The sequence below is a fragment of the Chiloscyllium plagiosum genome, unplaced genomic scaffold (genome assembly GCF_037043375.1).
Source record: "Chiloscyllium plagiosum isolate Xiang-an unplaced genomic scaffold, Cpla_swu_hap1 HiC_scaffold_27, whole genome shotgun sequence".
Lineage (NCBI taxonomy): Eukaryota > Metazoa > Chordata > Chondrichthyes > Orectolobiformes > Hemiscylliidae > Chiloscyllium > Chiloscyllium plagiosum.
Window position 1 is genome coordinate 18,396,211 of NW_028270165.1, and position 15,455 is coordinate 18,411,665.

The 15,455-nt window shown below is 49.5% G+C and overlaps 1 protein-coding gene and 1 pseudogene across 1 annotated transcript in view; one reads left to right on the forward strand and one right to left on the reverse strand.

Annotated features, from left to right (window-relative positions):
- Positions 1-15,455, reverse strand: part of LOC122545363 (uncharacterized) — a 227,691-nt gene that overhangs the window by 191,609 nt on the left and 20,627 nt on the right. The gene's annotated exons all lie outside the window — the stretch shown is intronic.
- LOC148143316 (uncharacterized) lies at positions 9,901-14,953 on the forward strand (annotated as a pseudogene).

Genomic DNA, 15,455 nt, shown 5'->3' on the forward strand with positions numbered 1-15,455 from the left:
CTGATCTTGGAGGAACATGTGTAGGAGAGCTCACAGCATAGGAACAGATTAGTGCGTAGTTTTTAACGTGTAACCTTGCTGTACGTCTGCAGTAGTGAATAGAGTGGGTTCTTTCTTGATTATATGGTGTGAGATTTTAGAAGTTCACCAGCGACTCCACAACAGGGAATGTCCAATCACCTGCTCCAAGCACAGGAAGGGATTCATCAATTCTTCCAGACTGCAGACGTACTCGCGGGTCCATACCAGGCACAGCATGCTCACCTGCTCTGAGTGCGGGAAGGGCGTCACCTCCTCCTCCAACCTGCGGAGGCACCAGTGAGTTCATGTGCCATCACAGGGTGATTGAAAGAACAAGGGCCAAGTGCCATTATTGACTGGACTATCAACCCAGTTCTGGGGACTCCTCGGGACTCCTGGGTTCGAATCCTGCCACAGCAGCTGGCGGAATTGGAATTCAGTCAGAAATCTGGAGTTCAGAATCTAATGATGAAATAATTTTCTGGGGAAAGAAAACCCTCTGATTCACTCATGTTAGAGTCTGTCTGCAACCCAATCTTGAGTCAGACTGGTTCTGTTTCCAAAGTAGGGATTTACAACATGTCACATGGATTGACTGCCTGAAGATTGTGTGCTTTTTGAGCAAAATATAATGTATCTGCAAATAAAATTCTGCAATTGCAATTTCACCCCATAAACTGATGTGTGCGCGTGCATGAGAGTGTGTGTGTGTGTGTGCATAAGAGCATGTGTTTGCATACGACCATGCTTGGTAAAGTGTGTGAGTAATGGGGTACAAGCCTGTATCAGTGGGGTCACTTGTAGTGTCACATGAAACCAAGGTCACTTTTGAGGCCATACTCATGGGTTCCAAACTTGGCTATCAGTTATACAACACACACTGGAGAGAACAGAGTGGGGCTTGTCTTTCAATTTGCAGAAGGTGGGACGCTCTGGATGCTGTGATCCAGGGCAAACACATCCTGGAGGACATTCATTCAGAGAGATGGAGCTGGAGGCCAGGCTGCAGACATGTTGAGGGTAAAGTGGGAAAGTTAACCAGGCACTTTATTCCGGGAGACGGTCATTCCCTTCTGGAGAGAGCCTTTTGTTTGCATCAGTGGATAGGGTCAGGAGGGTGTAAGTGCAGGTCTGGCAGGTGAAGGGAATCTGATAGAGGGTTGCAGGTGGGAGGAGCTAACTGGTTGGGCAGTGGGAGTAAAAACAACATTGGGGAGGGGGAGGTGGTGGTAAGGGACAGAACAGTGACAGGGATGGTCTCCGTTCCCTGCAGTTGTCAGCAGGAGCACAGATGGCATTGGTGTCTGTTTGGTGCCAGGATTCAGGAACTGATGTGCTCTGGGCTGGAGAAGTGAGAAAGGGAGGTTGCAGTGGGTGTGGTCCAACAATGTCAGGAGGAGAGAGCCTCTGTTGAGGGCATATGAGAAGTTAGAAACTACTAGGACAAAGCAGAACATCAAATCTCGGGGCAGCACGGTGGCTCAGTGGTTCATATGACTGCCTCACAATGTCAGGAACCTGGATTCGGTCCCACTCTTGAGCAGCTGTCTGTGTGGACTTTAACACGTTCTCACCCTTCTGTCTGCATGAGTTAACTCTGGGTGCTCCAGTTTCTTCTCACAGTCTAAATATCTGCAGTTCAGGGTGGATCGGCCATGCTAAAGTGTCCACATATGTGCAACTGAGGGTCGGTTAACCATGGGGAACTGCAGGAAAAACGGGTGCGTCTGGCTGGGATACTGTTTGGAAGGTCAGTCTGAATTTTATGGGCCAAATGGCCTGTCGGGATTATATGATTCTACTGCATTAGGCATTAGCCAAGCATCTATTGAGAAATGATTGCCTCATTAGACACTGACACCAGTCCTGAGGAAGGTGGGATTTTTGCTGTCAGTCCCCCAACCATTTGGTCCCCGTCCACTCGCTCTCCTCACACTCTGCACCCACCAATTCTCTGTGCTCAGCCTTCTTCTCTCTCTTCCCCTCATTTTCTGCACCCCACCCTCTGTCCCCTGTCAATTCCTCTCTCTCTCTCTCTACCCCCACTCCCCTGTCCATTCTCTCTCCCTCCTACCATTCCCCCATGCTTTCTCGTGCCCTCTTTGATTGCTGTATCTCTTTCTCAGGAAAGAGAGAGAATCGATAGTGATGACTCTACTTGGAAGACAGGGGTGTGCAAGAAATGGCTGATCTTTAAAATTAAGAACAGCTAAAATGATATATTCAGAAACATTGTTAACATCTAAAAGCATATTAATTTATTTTTTAAAAAAGCTGCAGTCATGTTTCTGAAACTTGCATTGAAATAGATGCATAGAATCATACAGCACAGAAACAGATCCTTCAGTCCAACTCGCCCGTGCCATCCAGATATCTTAAATTGATCTAGTGACCCATTTGACAGCATTTCGCCCATATCTCTCTCACACCTTCCTATTCAGATACCCATCCTGACCCTGATGCCTTTCAAATGTTGTAATTGTACCAGCCTCCACCACTTCCTCTGGGCAGCTCATTCCACACACACACCACATTCTACATGAAAGTTACCTCTTAGGTCCGTTTTAAATCTTTCCCCTCTCACCCTTAACCTATGCCGTCTAGTTTTGGACTTCCTCTACGCTGGGGAAAAGACATACAAAGCCGGACGAAATTCAAAAGGAATAAAATGTCGAGCTACCGGGAAAAATAAAATTGTGGCTGCAGCTTTTTTTCACCTATTGACATTTGGACGCTTAAAATCTGTCAGCAACGCCAGTACCTCCACAGAGCGTACTACGCATGCTTCTCGGTGTCAGCGACAACTGCGCATGTACTGCGGTGTCAGCAACAATGCGCATGTGCCGCTGTGTCAGCAACAACTGCGTATGTACTGCGGTGTCAGCAAAAGGACTGAGCATGCTCGTCGCTGTCCGCGGAAACGGCGCTTGACTTTCTTCTGAAGGACCAAGGATGAGACCCGGAGAACCGGAAGGAGTCTGGTCCTCCTGCCAATCAGAGCCGCCTCTTTGACTGAATGCGGAAGTTGGGCCGTGAGTTTCTGAGGTTGCTGTTCCTCTCTCTGTTTGAATGAAGGTTGAGCTTCACCCCAGGTTGCAACTCTGCCCAACATCTGTGGGTACGGCACTCTCTTTTCTCACCCACTTTTTCATTTCTTTTTCGTTCTGGGATTCAGTTGCTGACTTGCACGAACTGAAGGGAAAGGGAGTGAATCCAGGGAGGGGACAGACTCTGGAAAAGTTGGTCCAGGTCTGTGTCTCAATTGGCAAACGCACAGCAAATGCAGTACCACAATGTAAAGTTAAAGCCTCTTGCTTTACAAAAGGCAAAAAGGAGGTGCATGGTTTAAATGATAATATATTGGTATGTGGAGAAAGAGGATTGCAGATGCTGGAGATCAGATTCTGGATTAGTAGTGCTGGAAGAGCTCAGCAGTTCAGGCAGCATCCGAGGAGCATTGAAATCGACGTTTCGGGCAAAAGCCCTTCATCAGGAATAACGGCAGAGAGCCAGAAGCGTGGAGAGATAAGCTAGAGGAGGGTGGGGGTGGGGAGAAAGTAGTGTAGAGTACAATAGGTGAGTGGGGGAGGGGATGAAGGTGATAGGGTGGGTGGAGGGGATGAAGGTGATAGGGAGGGTGGAGTGGATAGGTGAAAAATAAGATAGGCAGGTAGGACAAGTCATGGGGACAGTGCTGAGCTGGAAGTTTGGAACTAGAGTGAGGTGGAGGTGGGGGAAATGAGGAAACTGGAGAAGGCCACATTGGGGTTGAAGTGTTCTGAAGCGGAAGATGAGGCGTTCCTCCTCCAGGCATCTGGTGGTGAGGGAACGGCGGTGAAGGAGGCCCAGGACCTCCATGTCCTCGGCAGAGTGGGAGGGGGAGTTGAAATGTTAGGCCACAGGGCAGTGTGGTTGATTGGTGCGGATGTCCCGGAGGTGTTTCCTAAAGCACTCTCTAGGAGGCGTCCAGTCTCCCCAATGTACAGGTGACCACATCTGAAGCAACGGATACAATAAATGATATTAGTGGATGTGCAGGTAAAACTTTGATGGATGCGGAAGGCTCCTTTAGGGCCTTGGATGGAGGTGAGGGAGGAGGTGTGGGCGAAGGTTTTGTAGTTCCTGTGGTGGCAGGGGAACGTGCCAGGATGGGAGGGTGGGTTGTAGGGGGGCGTGGAACTTATCAGGTAGTCACGGAGGGAACGGTCTTTGCGGAAGGCGGAAAGGGGTGGGGAGGGAAATATATCCCTGGTGGTGGGGTATTTTTGGAGTTGGCGGAAATGTCGGTGGATGATGTGGTTTATGCGAAGGTTGGTAGGGTGGAAAGTGAGCACCAGGGGCGTCTGTCCTTGTTATGGTTGGAGGGGTGGAGTCTGAGGGCGGAGGTGTGGGATGTGGACGAGATGCGTTGGAGGGCATCTTTAACCACGTGGGAAGGGAAATTGCGGTCTCTAAAGAAGGAGGCCATCTGGTGTGTTCTGTGGTGGAACTGGTCCTCCTGGGAGCAGATACAGCGGAGGCGGAAGAATTGGGAATACAGGATGGCATTTTTGCAAGAGGTAAGGTGGGAAGAGGTGTAATCCAGGTAGCTGTGGGAGTTGGTGGGTTTGTAAAAAAAATCAGTGTCAAGTCGGTCGTCATTAATGGAGATGGAGAGGTCCAGGAAGGGGAGGGTGGTGTCAGAGATGGTCAGGTAAATTTAACGTCAGGGTGGAATGTGTTGGTGAAGTTGATGAATTGCTCAACCTCCTCGCGGGAGCACGAGGTGGCGCCAATGCAGTCATCAATGTAGGGGAGGAAGAGGTGGGGAGTGGTGCCGGTGTAACTACGGAAGGTCAACTGTTCTACGTAGCCAACAAAGAGACAGGCATAGCTGGGGCACATACATGTGCCCGTGGCTACCCCTTTGGTCTGGAGGAAGTGGGAGGATTCGAAGGAGAAATTGTTAAGGGTGAGGACCAGTTCGGCCAAACGAATGAGAGTGTCAGTGGAAGGGTACTGTCGGGAACGTCGGGAGAGGAAAAAACGGAGGGCTTGGAGGCCCTGGTCATGGCGGATGGAGGTGTAGAGGGATTGGATATCCATGGTGAAGGTGAGGTGTTGGGGACCTGGGAAATGGAAGTCTTGGAGGAGGTGGAGGGTGTGGGTGGTGTCTCGAACGTATGTGGGGAGTTCCTGGACTAGGGGGGATAGGAGAGTGTCGAGGTAGGTAGAGATGAGTTCAGTGGGGCAGGAGCATGCTGAGACAATGGGTCGCTGGAAAAGTGCAGTAGGTCAGGCAGCATCCAAGGAGCAGGAGAATCGACGTTTCGGGCATGAGCCCTTCTTCAGCCTCATCGAGCTCATGCCCAAAACGTCGATTCCCCTGCTCCTTGGATGCTGCCTGACCTGCGCTTTTCCAGCAACACATTTTCAGCTCCGATCTCCAGTATCTGCAGTCCTCACTTTCTCCGAGACAATGGGTCGGCCAGGGTGGTCAGGCTTGTGGATCTTGGGAAGGAGGTAGAACCGGGCAATGCGGAGTTCCCGGACTATGAGGTTGGAAGCTGTGGGTGGGAGATCCCCTGAGGTGATGAGGTTCTGTATGGTCTGGGAGATGATGGTTTGGTGATGGGGGGGTTGGGGTCATGATCAAGGGGGCGGTAGGAAGAGGTGTCCTCGAGTTGGGGTCTGGCTTCAGCGGTGTAGAGGTCAGTGCGCCAGACTACCACTGCGCCCCCTTTATCTGCTGGCTTGATGGTGAGGTTGGGATTGGAGCAGATGGATTGGAGGGCTTCACGTTTAGGGTGAGAGGTAGTAGTGTGGGAGGGGGGTAGACAGGTTGAGGCAGTTAATGTCCCGGCGGCAGTTGGAAATGAAGAAGTTGAGGGCAGGTAATAGGCCAGCGTGGGGGGTCAAGGTTGGTGCAGTGTGTTGGAGGTGGGCGAAGGGGTCCTCAGAAGGTGGTCGGGAGTCCTGATTGTGAAAGTAAGCTCGGAGGCGGCGGAAGAAGTGTTCAGCGTCATGGCGTGTATTAAATTCATTGATGCGTGGACAGAGGGGGATGAAGGTGAGTCCTTTGCTGAGGACTGATCGTTCGTCCTCAGTGAGGGGAAGGTCTAGAGGGATGGTGAAAACTCAGCAGGGCTGGGAGCTGGGATCGGGTGTGGGTGTGGAGCTGGGAGCGGGGGCGAAGCCAGTAACTGGAGTGGGTGTGATGGTGGAGGGAATGGGGGTGGAGTCAGGAGCAGGGGTGGTGTTCCCCTCAGGATTCTGGGGGTCGGGAATGGTGACAGTGGGATCTGTGGGGGGCGTGTCAGCAGAATGCAGGTGAGTGGCGTTGGTGGGGGCGGAAGTGGTGGCAGACACGGCGGGATGGGTGGCGGCAGTCACTGAGCGTGTGACATCAGCGATGATGTGAGGGGCGGAAGTGATGTCACGTGTGATGCATGAGGAATTGTGAGGGGCGGAAGTGGTTGTGGGAGTGGCCATGATGGGGGCAGAAGTGACATCATCAATCAGCGTGGGGGTGGCAGCTGCGTCAGAGTCAAGTGTGGTGGTTGAAAAACACAGCAGGTCAGGCAGCATCCAAGGAGCAGGGGAGTCGACGTTTTGAGCATGAGCCCTTCATCAGGAATGATGTGTGGATGTACAAAGGGACATCAGCGTCCTTCTGCACCAGTTGTCAGACAGGTGCAGCAAGCAGTCAGCAAGGCAATAGGAATTGAGTTCAAAAATGGGGATGACTTCCTGTAATTAGGGGGGTTCATTGAATATATTCAAGGCTGAGGTCATCTGACTTTTGAACAACAAAGAAGTGGATGGTTATAGGGGAAGGCAAGAAAGTGGTTTTGAGACCATTACAGAATCATACAGCACCGAAATAGACCCTTCAGTCCAACTAGTCCATGCTATGTTCGCACACTAAACTAATCCCATCTGCCAGTGTTTGGCCTATATCCCTCTGTCACAAAGCTGGTCCTTTTGCTAAAAGCTGGTCCTTCTTCTCAAGGATACTGTGTCCTTGGTTTTTTTCAGAGTGGTGGTAAAACGGCACCGGGCTCCAAAACGGATGGTTTAGTACAGAAATGAAAAGGGTATTGGTCGGCTTTTTTGTTTATACGTCAACAGATGAGACTTTAAGCCCAAGCTTTTATGTTTTTGAAGTGACCTGCATAATGAAAGACGAGTGATCTGTCATGAAAGCTGAGGCCTTCTTTGAGTGAGTTCAGCAGTGGACTGTGTGGAGAAAGGTTGTTAAACTCTCTCTCCTTCTGCCCTTCTAACTTCGACCTGTCAGTCTCTGTTTCAGTTTTACTGTATGTTTAAGGGGTTTGTTTATTGGGACTGTTGTGTACATTTGGAACAGCATAATTAAGTCTAGTTTAGACAGACTGAGTTCTGTGGGTACTCTATATTCTGTTCTTTGTGTTTCATTCTGTATTCTTGTGAATACATTTATCGGTTTTAAAACCTGGTAGTCAACCTAGCTAACTTACTCTGGGTAATATTCACTGTGCACTTACTGAAACAAATAGCAAAGTTACGGTCTGTGCTGCCTGCTTAAGCATGTTTTGAGTGGTCTGGCCTAGTCCATAACACCTCCAAACCTTTCCCATTCATGTCCTTATCCAAATGACTTTTAAACGTAACTGTACCTGCATCCCCCGCTTCCTCTGGACATTCCACACACAAACCATTCTCTATGGGAAAACAAAGATGTCCCTCCTGTCTTTTTAAAATCTTTCTCCACTCACCTTCAAAATTTGCTCCCTAACCTTGAAACCCACACTCTAAGGAAAGGACACCCATCATTCACCTCATCTATACCCCTCATGACTTTATAAAGCTTGATAAGATCACCTCTCAGCCTCCTATGCTCCAGTGAAAAAGGTCCCAGCCTATCCACCAAGATGTAGGTATATTCATATCCAGTTCAATGTTGGTGCAGGCTTGAAAGACCAAATGGCCTACTCCTGCTCCCAGTTCTCTCTTACTATGTCCAGGACAGCAAGAGACCATAAGACCTAGGAGCAAAAATTAGGCCATTCAGCCCATCAGGTCTGCTCCACTATTCGATCATGGCTGACAGGTTTCTCAACCCCATTCTCTTGCTTTCTCCCCACAACCTTCAATATCCTTGATGCACAAGAACCTATTTATCTCTGTCTTGAATATACTCAGTGACTTGCCTAACACAGCCTCTGTGGCAATGAATTCCATAGATTTCACACTCTCTGGCTACAAAGGTTTCCCCTTTATCTGTGTTCTCAAAGGTCTTCCCTTTACTCTAAGGCTGTGCCCTTGGGACCTAGTCTCTCCTACCAATGGAACCATCTTCCCAACATCCACCCTGTCCAGGCCAATCAGTATTCTGTATGTTTCAGTTAGATCCCCCAGGCATGGGCCTGTAAATCAGCGTAAACCAGACACTTCAGGATGAGTACAGCACGGGTTAGGTTCAGCAAAGTGAGAATGGAGGGAGGATGTGGGGATGGAGATTTTCAGCGTTTAGGAAATAAGAGAGGAAAGAAAGTTCAATCTAAATTAGAATTGAATGGATGGGCTGATGGGCCGAGGAGTGGCAGATAAAGTTTCATTTAGATAAATGTGAGGTGTTGCGTTTCGGAAAGGCACATCAGGGCAGGGCACTTAATGGGAAGGCCGTGGGGAGTGTTCCTGCATCAAGAGACCATGGAGTTCAGATGAGTAGTTCTGTGAATGTGGAGTCACAGCTAGACACGGTAGTGAAGAAGGCGTTTGGGGGCACTTGCCTTTATTGAGCAGAGCATTGAGTACAGGAGTTGGGAGTCATGTTATGGCTGTACATGACATTAGTTAGGCCACTTTTGGAATACTGCATTCAGCTCTGGTCTCCTATGTTAGAAAGATGTTGTGAAACTTTATAAGTGTTTGGAAATGATTTACAAGGCTGTTGCCAGAGTTGGAGGGTTTGAGTTATAGGGAGAGGCTGAAAAGACAGCGGCTGTTTTCCTGGAGCGTAGGAGGCTGAGAGATGACCTTGTAGAGGTTTATAAGGGGCATGGATAAGGAGTCCAAACGAGGGAGAGAGAAAAAGAAATTTACACTGCAGTGAATCTGCACAGTTACTGGACATTGCAGTGCATCTGGGAAAGGTTAATGAACAGCAAAATTCACAGCTGACCATGGAGGAACCTGTGTGGGGGAGCTCACAGAACAGGAACAGAGAAGTGTATAGTCTTTAACGTGTAACCCAGCTGTAAGTCTGCAGTCGTGAATGGAGTGGATTCTTTCTTGATTATATGTTTTACTGACATCTGTCTCTTGATTAAATTTTAAAAATATAAACCACAAGCACTGTGTTAGCCCGGAGCACTTTTTTTAGAGCAAAAAGACAGTACTATTTTCTGGGTCTGTAGATTGTGAAGGAGCAAAGGTAACCTTTATGAGAGTGATATGCTCTTCCTGTCAGATGTGGGAGATTAGGGAGAGTATCCATGTTACTGGTGATTATGTCTGCAGTAAGTGTGTTTGCTTACAAATCCTATTGGATTGCGTGGATAAGTGGCAGCAACAGTTCGAGGTAATGAGGAATTTACAAGACCTGGGGCTATGATGGTTTGGCAGTTATAGGAAGGGAGAAAAGCCGCAGCTACAGTCAGGGAGATGGGTTAACTCCAGGAAAGGTAGGGGGGGTAGGCAGGTAGTGCAGGAGTCTTCTGTGGCTGTCCCCATTTCAAACAAGTCTGCTGTTTTGGAAAATGTAGGGGGTGATGGTCTCTCAGGGAATGTAGCACGAACAGCAGTGTTGCAGGATGTGGAGATCTGGAAAGAGGAATTCACACAAAGCAGGGGCTGTACACACGTTTGTGTGCGGTTGAAGCTTCATCCATGGAGAAACCCGAGGAATCCTGCACCATGGAGAAACCGTGGAAGTGTGGCGACTGTGGGAAATGCTTCAGTTTCCCGTCTGCCCTGGAGACTCATCGGCGTAGTCACACTGGGGAGAGGCCATTCCCCTGCCCAGAGTGCGGGAAGGGTTTTACCCGCTCCTCCAACCTGATGGTCCACTTGTGGGTCCACACAACGGAGAGTCCATTCTCCTGCCCCGAGTGTGAGAAGAGCTTTGCCCACGCCTCTACCCTCGTGGCCCACCAGCGGGTCCACACTGGGGTGAGATCCTTCCCCTGCCCTGAGTGCGGGAAGTCCTTCAGCAAATCCTCGACCCTGCTGGCCCACCGGTGGGTCCACACTGGGGAGAGGCCCTTCAGCTGCCCTGAGTGTGGGAAGGCCTTCGGTAATTCCTCTGCCCTGCTGAGGCACCAGCACATCCACACCGGGGAGAGGCCGTTCCCCTGCCCTGAGTGCAGGAAGAGCTTTAAACGCTCCTCTGACTTGCTGGACCACTAGCGGGTTCACACGGGGGAGAGACCATTCAGCTGCCCTGAGTGCAGGAAGGGCTTTACCCAGGCCTCCAACCTGCTGAGGCACCAGCGGGTCCACACCGGGGAGAGGCCGTTTGCCTGCCCCAAATGCAGATGGAGGTTCATGTCATCCAGTAACTTGCAGAGACACCAGAGGGGGCACCAGCAGATTCCGCCAGCGACGCTGATGTGGGTCACCCCCAGGACTGAACCTCCTGACAGTTCTGACAGTGGGTGCAGTGGGAGCGTCAGCGAGCTCTCTTTGTTTTCTGCTAGACAGCACCCCCACACCCCTCCCATCTTCCCCCAACCCCAGGTTGGCTCACGGGCGGCACAGTAGCTCAGTGATTAGTGCCACTGTGTCACATCGCCAGGACCGGGGGTCGATTCCACCCTCAGGGTGACTATCTTTGTGGAGTATGCACATTCTCCCCCCATGTCTGCAAGGGTTTCCTCTGGGTGCTCCCACAATCCAAACATGAGCAAGTGAATTAGCCAAGCTAAATTGTCCCAGAGTGTTCAGGGATGTGTAGGTGCAGTGTATTGTTTAGGGGGTAATGTAGACTAATGGGGCAGGGGAATGGGTCTGGGTGGGTTACTCTTCAGAGGGTCGGTAAGGACTTGTTGGGTTGAAGGGCCTGTTTCCCTGTAGGATTCTGTGAGCTTTGCTTGCAGTGCTGCTCACTGAGCCTGGGACTGCACGTTCCCACTGAAGTGATCCGCACAAACCTCAGACGGCAGCCAAACCAATGTACCAAACTAAAGGGGTAGCCATGGGCACCCGCATGGGACCCAGCTATGCCTGCCTCTTTGTCGGGTACGTGGAACAGTCCATTTTCCTCAGTTACACCTGTTCCTCCAGTACATCGATGACCATATTGGTGCCACTTCATGCTCTCACAAGGAGTTTGAACAGTTCGTCATCTTTATCAACACCTTTCACCCCAACCTCAAATTCACCTGGACCATCTCCCTTTCCAGGACCTCTCCATCTCTGGCGACCGACTAACCGTGGACATCTACTACAAGCCCACCGACTCCCACAGCTACCTAGATTATGCCTCCTCCCACCCCGCCTCCTGTAAAAACGCAATCCCTTATTCCCAATTCCTCCGCCGCATCTGTTCCCAGGATGACCAATTCCACCTAGAAAATCCCAGAGGGCCTCCTCCTTCCAAGTTCGCAATTTCTCTTCCCACGTGGTCGACAATGCCCTCCAGCACATCTCCTCCACATCCTGCAACACCGCCCTTGAACCCCACCCCTCCCAACGGAACAAGGACAGAACCCACCCCCAACCATCCTCACCTTCCACCCCACCAACCTCCGGATACATCACATCAGCCTCTGCTACCTACAAACGGACCCCATCACCAGGTATATTTTTCTCTCCCCACCCCTACCAATATTCCAGAGAGGCCATTTCCTCTGCGACTCCCTCGTCAGGTCCATGCACCCACAACCAGCCCACACCCCACTCCCGGCCCCTTCCCCGCCACCACAGGAAGTGTAAAACATGTGTCCATACCACTCCTCTCACCTCCATTCAAGGCCCCAAAGGATCTTTCCACATCTGACAGAAATTTACCTCTACCTCCACCAGTGTCATCCACTGTATCCATTGCATCCAATGTGGTCTTCTCTACGTCGGAGAGACAGGACGCCAACTTGTGGATTGTTTCAGAGAACCTCTCTGGGACACCCACACCCACAAACCTAGCTGCCCTGTGGCTGAACACTTCAACTCCCCCTCCCATTTCATCAAGATCATTGAGGTCCTGGGCTGTCTCCATCGCCAAACCCTTACCACCTGACGCCTGGAGGAAGAACACCTCTTATTCCACCTTGGGACCCTGCAACCACGTGGGATCAATGTGAAATTCAAAAGTTTCCTCATGTATCCTCCTTCCCTTCCTCTTCCGCCCCCCCCACCTTATCACAGCCCCAAGCCTCCACTCGCCCTCCTGACCTGTCCATCACCTTTCCCATCTATCCGCCCCACCCTCCTCTCCGACCAATCGTCTTCATCTGCTTATCGCATTCTCAGCTACCTTCTCACCAACACCACCCCCCCCCTTCCATTTATCTCTCACCGCTCCCGGCCCACAAGCCTCATTGCTGATGAAGGGTTTATGCCCTAAATGTCAATTCTCCTGCTCCTTGGATGCTGCCTGACCTGCTGTGCTTTTCCCGCACCACACTCTCGACTCTGTCCACCTATGTTGTCAGAGATATAGGACCTGCTCCAAATTGATCCACAGTCCAGGTGATGGGACAGGAAACCGCTTCCTTTCTCGAGACAAGTCTCCCGAAGAGAACTTGCTGGCTAACTGATGTACTGAACTTCACAGTGCCCCACTGCTCTCAATTATCTGGAAGGTGTCCACACATGTGCCTAAGGTGGTGCTCGAGACCTTTAATATCTCTTTGGGATTGATCCCCATTCATTTGAGGCTGTGTAGTCATACAGCCTGGAAACAGACCATTCAGGACATGATCCCCAACTAAACTAGTCCCACCTGCCTGCTCCTGGCCCTTATTTGATAGTCATAGTCATAGAGATGCACAGAACGGAAACAAACCATTTAATCCAACTCATCCATGCTGACCAGATATCCTAATATAATCCTACCGAAGGATGCAGGATTAAGAGTTCTCTTTGGCAAGAGACCTTCACAAGCTGTAGTAATGGACTCACCAAATTATGGGATCAGGAAAAAAAGGATTTTCATCTCATACTTTGGAGACATGGTAACTAGATTTAGCCTGTCTACAATAATATATATAAAGAGGAGGGGATCATAACACAGGAAATGGAAAAATGAATAAGGAATGGAAGGGGTGGGGGGGAATGGTAGCTAAAATACAGTGAAATGGGGGATTTCATTCAAACCTAATTTAGAGGTATGCATGAAAATATAGAGACTGCAGTACTGAACATGACAGTAAAATATCCCTTTTAGAAAGTCGCATGTGCAAGAAATCAGACAGAGATACATAAAATCCCTACAGTGCAGAAAGAGGCCATTTGTCCCATTGAACCTGCACTGACACACCAAAGAGCATCCCACCCAGGATCATCCTGTTCTCCTGCATTTAGTATGACTAATCTACATAACCTACACATCACAGAGCAATTTCGCATGGTCAATCCACCTAACCTGCACATCTTTGGACTGTGGAAGGAAACCCATGGAAGGAAACAGACTGTGGAAGGAAACAGGGAGAACATGTAAACTCCACACAGACACTCACCTGAGCCTGGAATTGAACCTGGGTCCCTAGTGCTGTGAGGTAGCAATGCCAAGCACTGTGCCACCCTAATATGATATAACATTTAAACAAATGCTCTAAGCTGCAAATTTGTCCATGTGAAGAACTTACTGCAAATGATTTGAAGCAAGATCCATATGAATTGTGTTTTGGAAGAGATCCAGAACATATGTCATTAATGATTGAAAATCTTCGACCTTTGGAATGGTCTGTGAGAGAGAGTGTTGGAGTCAGATTCAATTATGGCATTCAAAAGATAGTTGGATCATTAAACTGAAAAGGAAAGTAATCCATGTTCGGTGAAGAGTAGTACTGGATACTGTGGGTGATTATAATTAGGTCAGTCAGGTGAGTTCCCTTATTGGAGGTGTTCACCTGCTCTTAACATTTCACTTCAATAACCTTTAGATTCCCAATATCTGTTGGGCACTTTCTCTGTTCAAGTGTCTACTCGAGTGACTCGGTGTCAAATTTTGTTCATGAATTGTTCCCCTGATATCTCATGAGAGGGGCTATGATATTAGCAGTGGTATCTAAATAGTTGTGGGTCACAATGTGCTCAAGTGAGAAAGAATAAACTGACCATTCTTAAATATTCATTTTTAAACCATGGAAATAAAATTAATGTTTGGAAAATATACAACTTGTCATGTACTAAGAAGATCAGAAATAGGAATGGAAATAGGCAATTGACTGTTGAGAAGCTCTGTCTTTCATCACCATCCATGGCTGATCATTTATCTGAATTCTCTTTCCTGCACGTTTTGTTTTCCATGTCTTCACCTGATGAAGAGGCTACGCTCCAAGCGCGTACGATTTCAAATAGACGTGTTGGACTATAGTTTGTGTGACTTATGACTGAAAAAAAATTGAGTTTGTTATTACACATACTGGAGCAGTGGGATTTAAACCTGAGCCTCAGGGCTCTATGCGAGACTACAGCTGCATCACAAAAAAAACCTCTGTAGTAAATAGGTCCTCTTCTGTTGAATGAGAGGAAACATCTTCTTCCTCAACATGAGACACAACCACTGTACCCCCACAGCCCATTACAGTAAATTGAGCCCATCTCCTGTTGAATGAATGGGTGAGAACACCTTCCTCCTGAACCCCTCGAGCCCATTGTAGTAAAGGGGCGGGGACACTGAAGGGCCTGCGAACCTCTCCACCAATCCTAAAGGCTGCGGTCGGTGCGGACGAATCGGAGAGCGACAATCCGGGTTGTGGCTTCCTTTTTGACTGCAAAGCCGGCCGCCATTGGTCAGGTGGAGTAAGGTGCACTCTGATTGGAGGAGGCACGGATGACGCACGTCACTGAAGGAGGAGACGGAAAGAAGAAGAAAAACAAAGATGGCGGCGCGAGGTTGCGGTTTTCTCATCGACTCAGCGGGCGGTTTCTGACGGAGGGAGGGGGCAGACATGCACCGTTTACCTCAGAAAATACATTTTAAATTAAAGCCGGAACTTTTCAAACAAAAGTTGTGAAGAAAAGGAGACAGTGCCCGGTGGGGTTTATTGTTTATTTGTGTATAATTCCCGGGGCCCGGGAAGGGGGAGGTGACGGTTACCGGGTGAACGAGAAAACAAATTAAAAATGTCGGCGGTGGAGGAGAGAGAGCCGGCGCCCGCGGCTTCTTCGGCGGCGGCCGGAGCCCAGGAGCTCAACAACCCCCCGGAGCTGGAGGAAGGTCCGAGCTCCAAGAAGCGGGGGGTCCGGCTGGAGGCTGGATTTGCTCAAGGCTTGTATCTATTATCTTATTTAAATGGTACCTACTG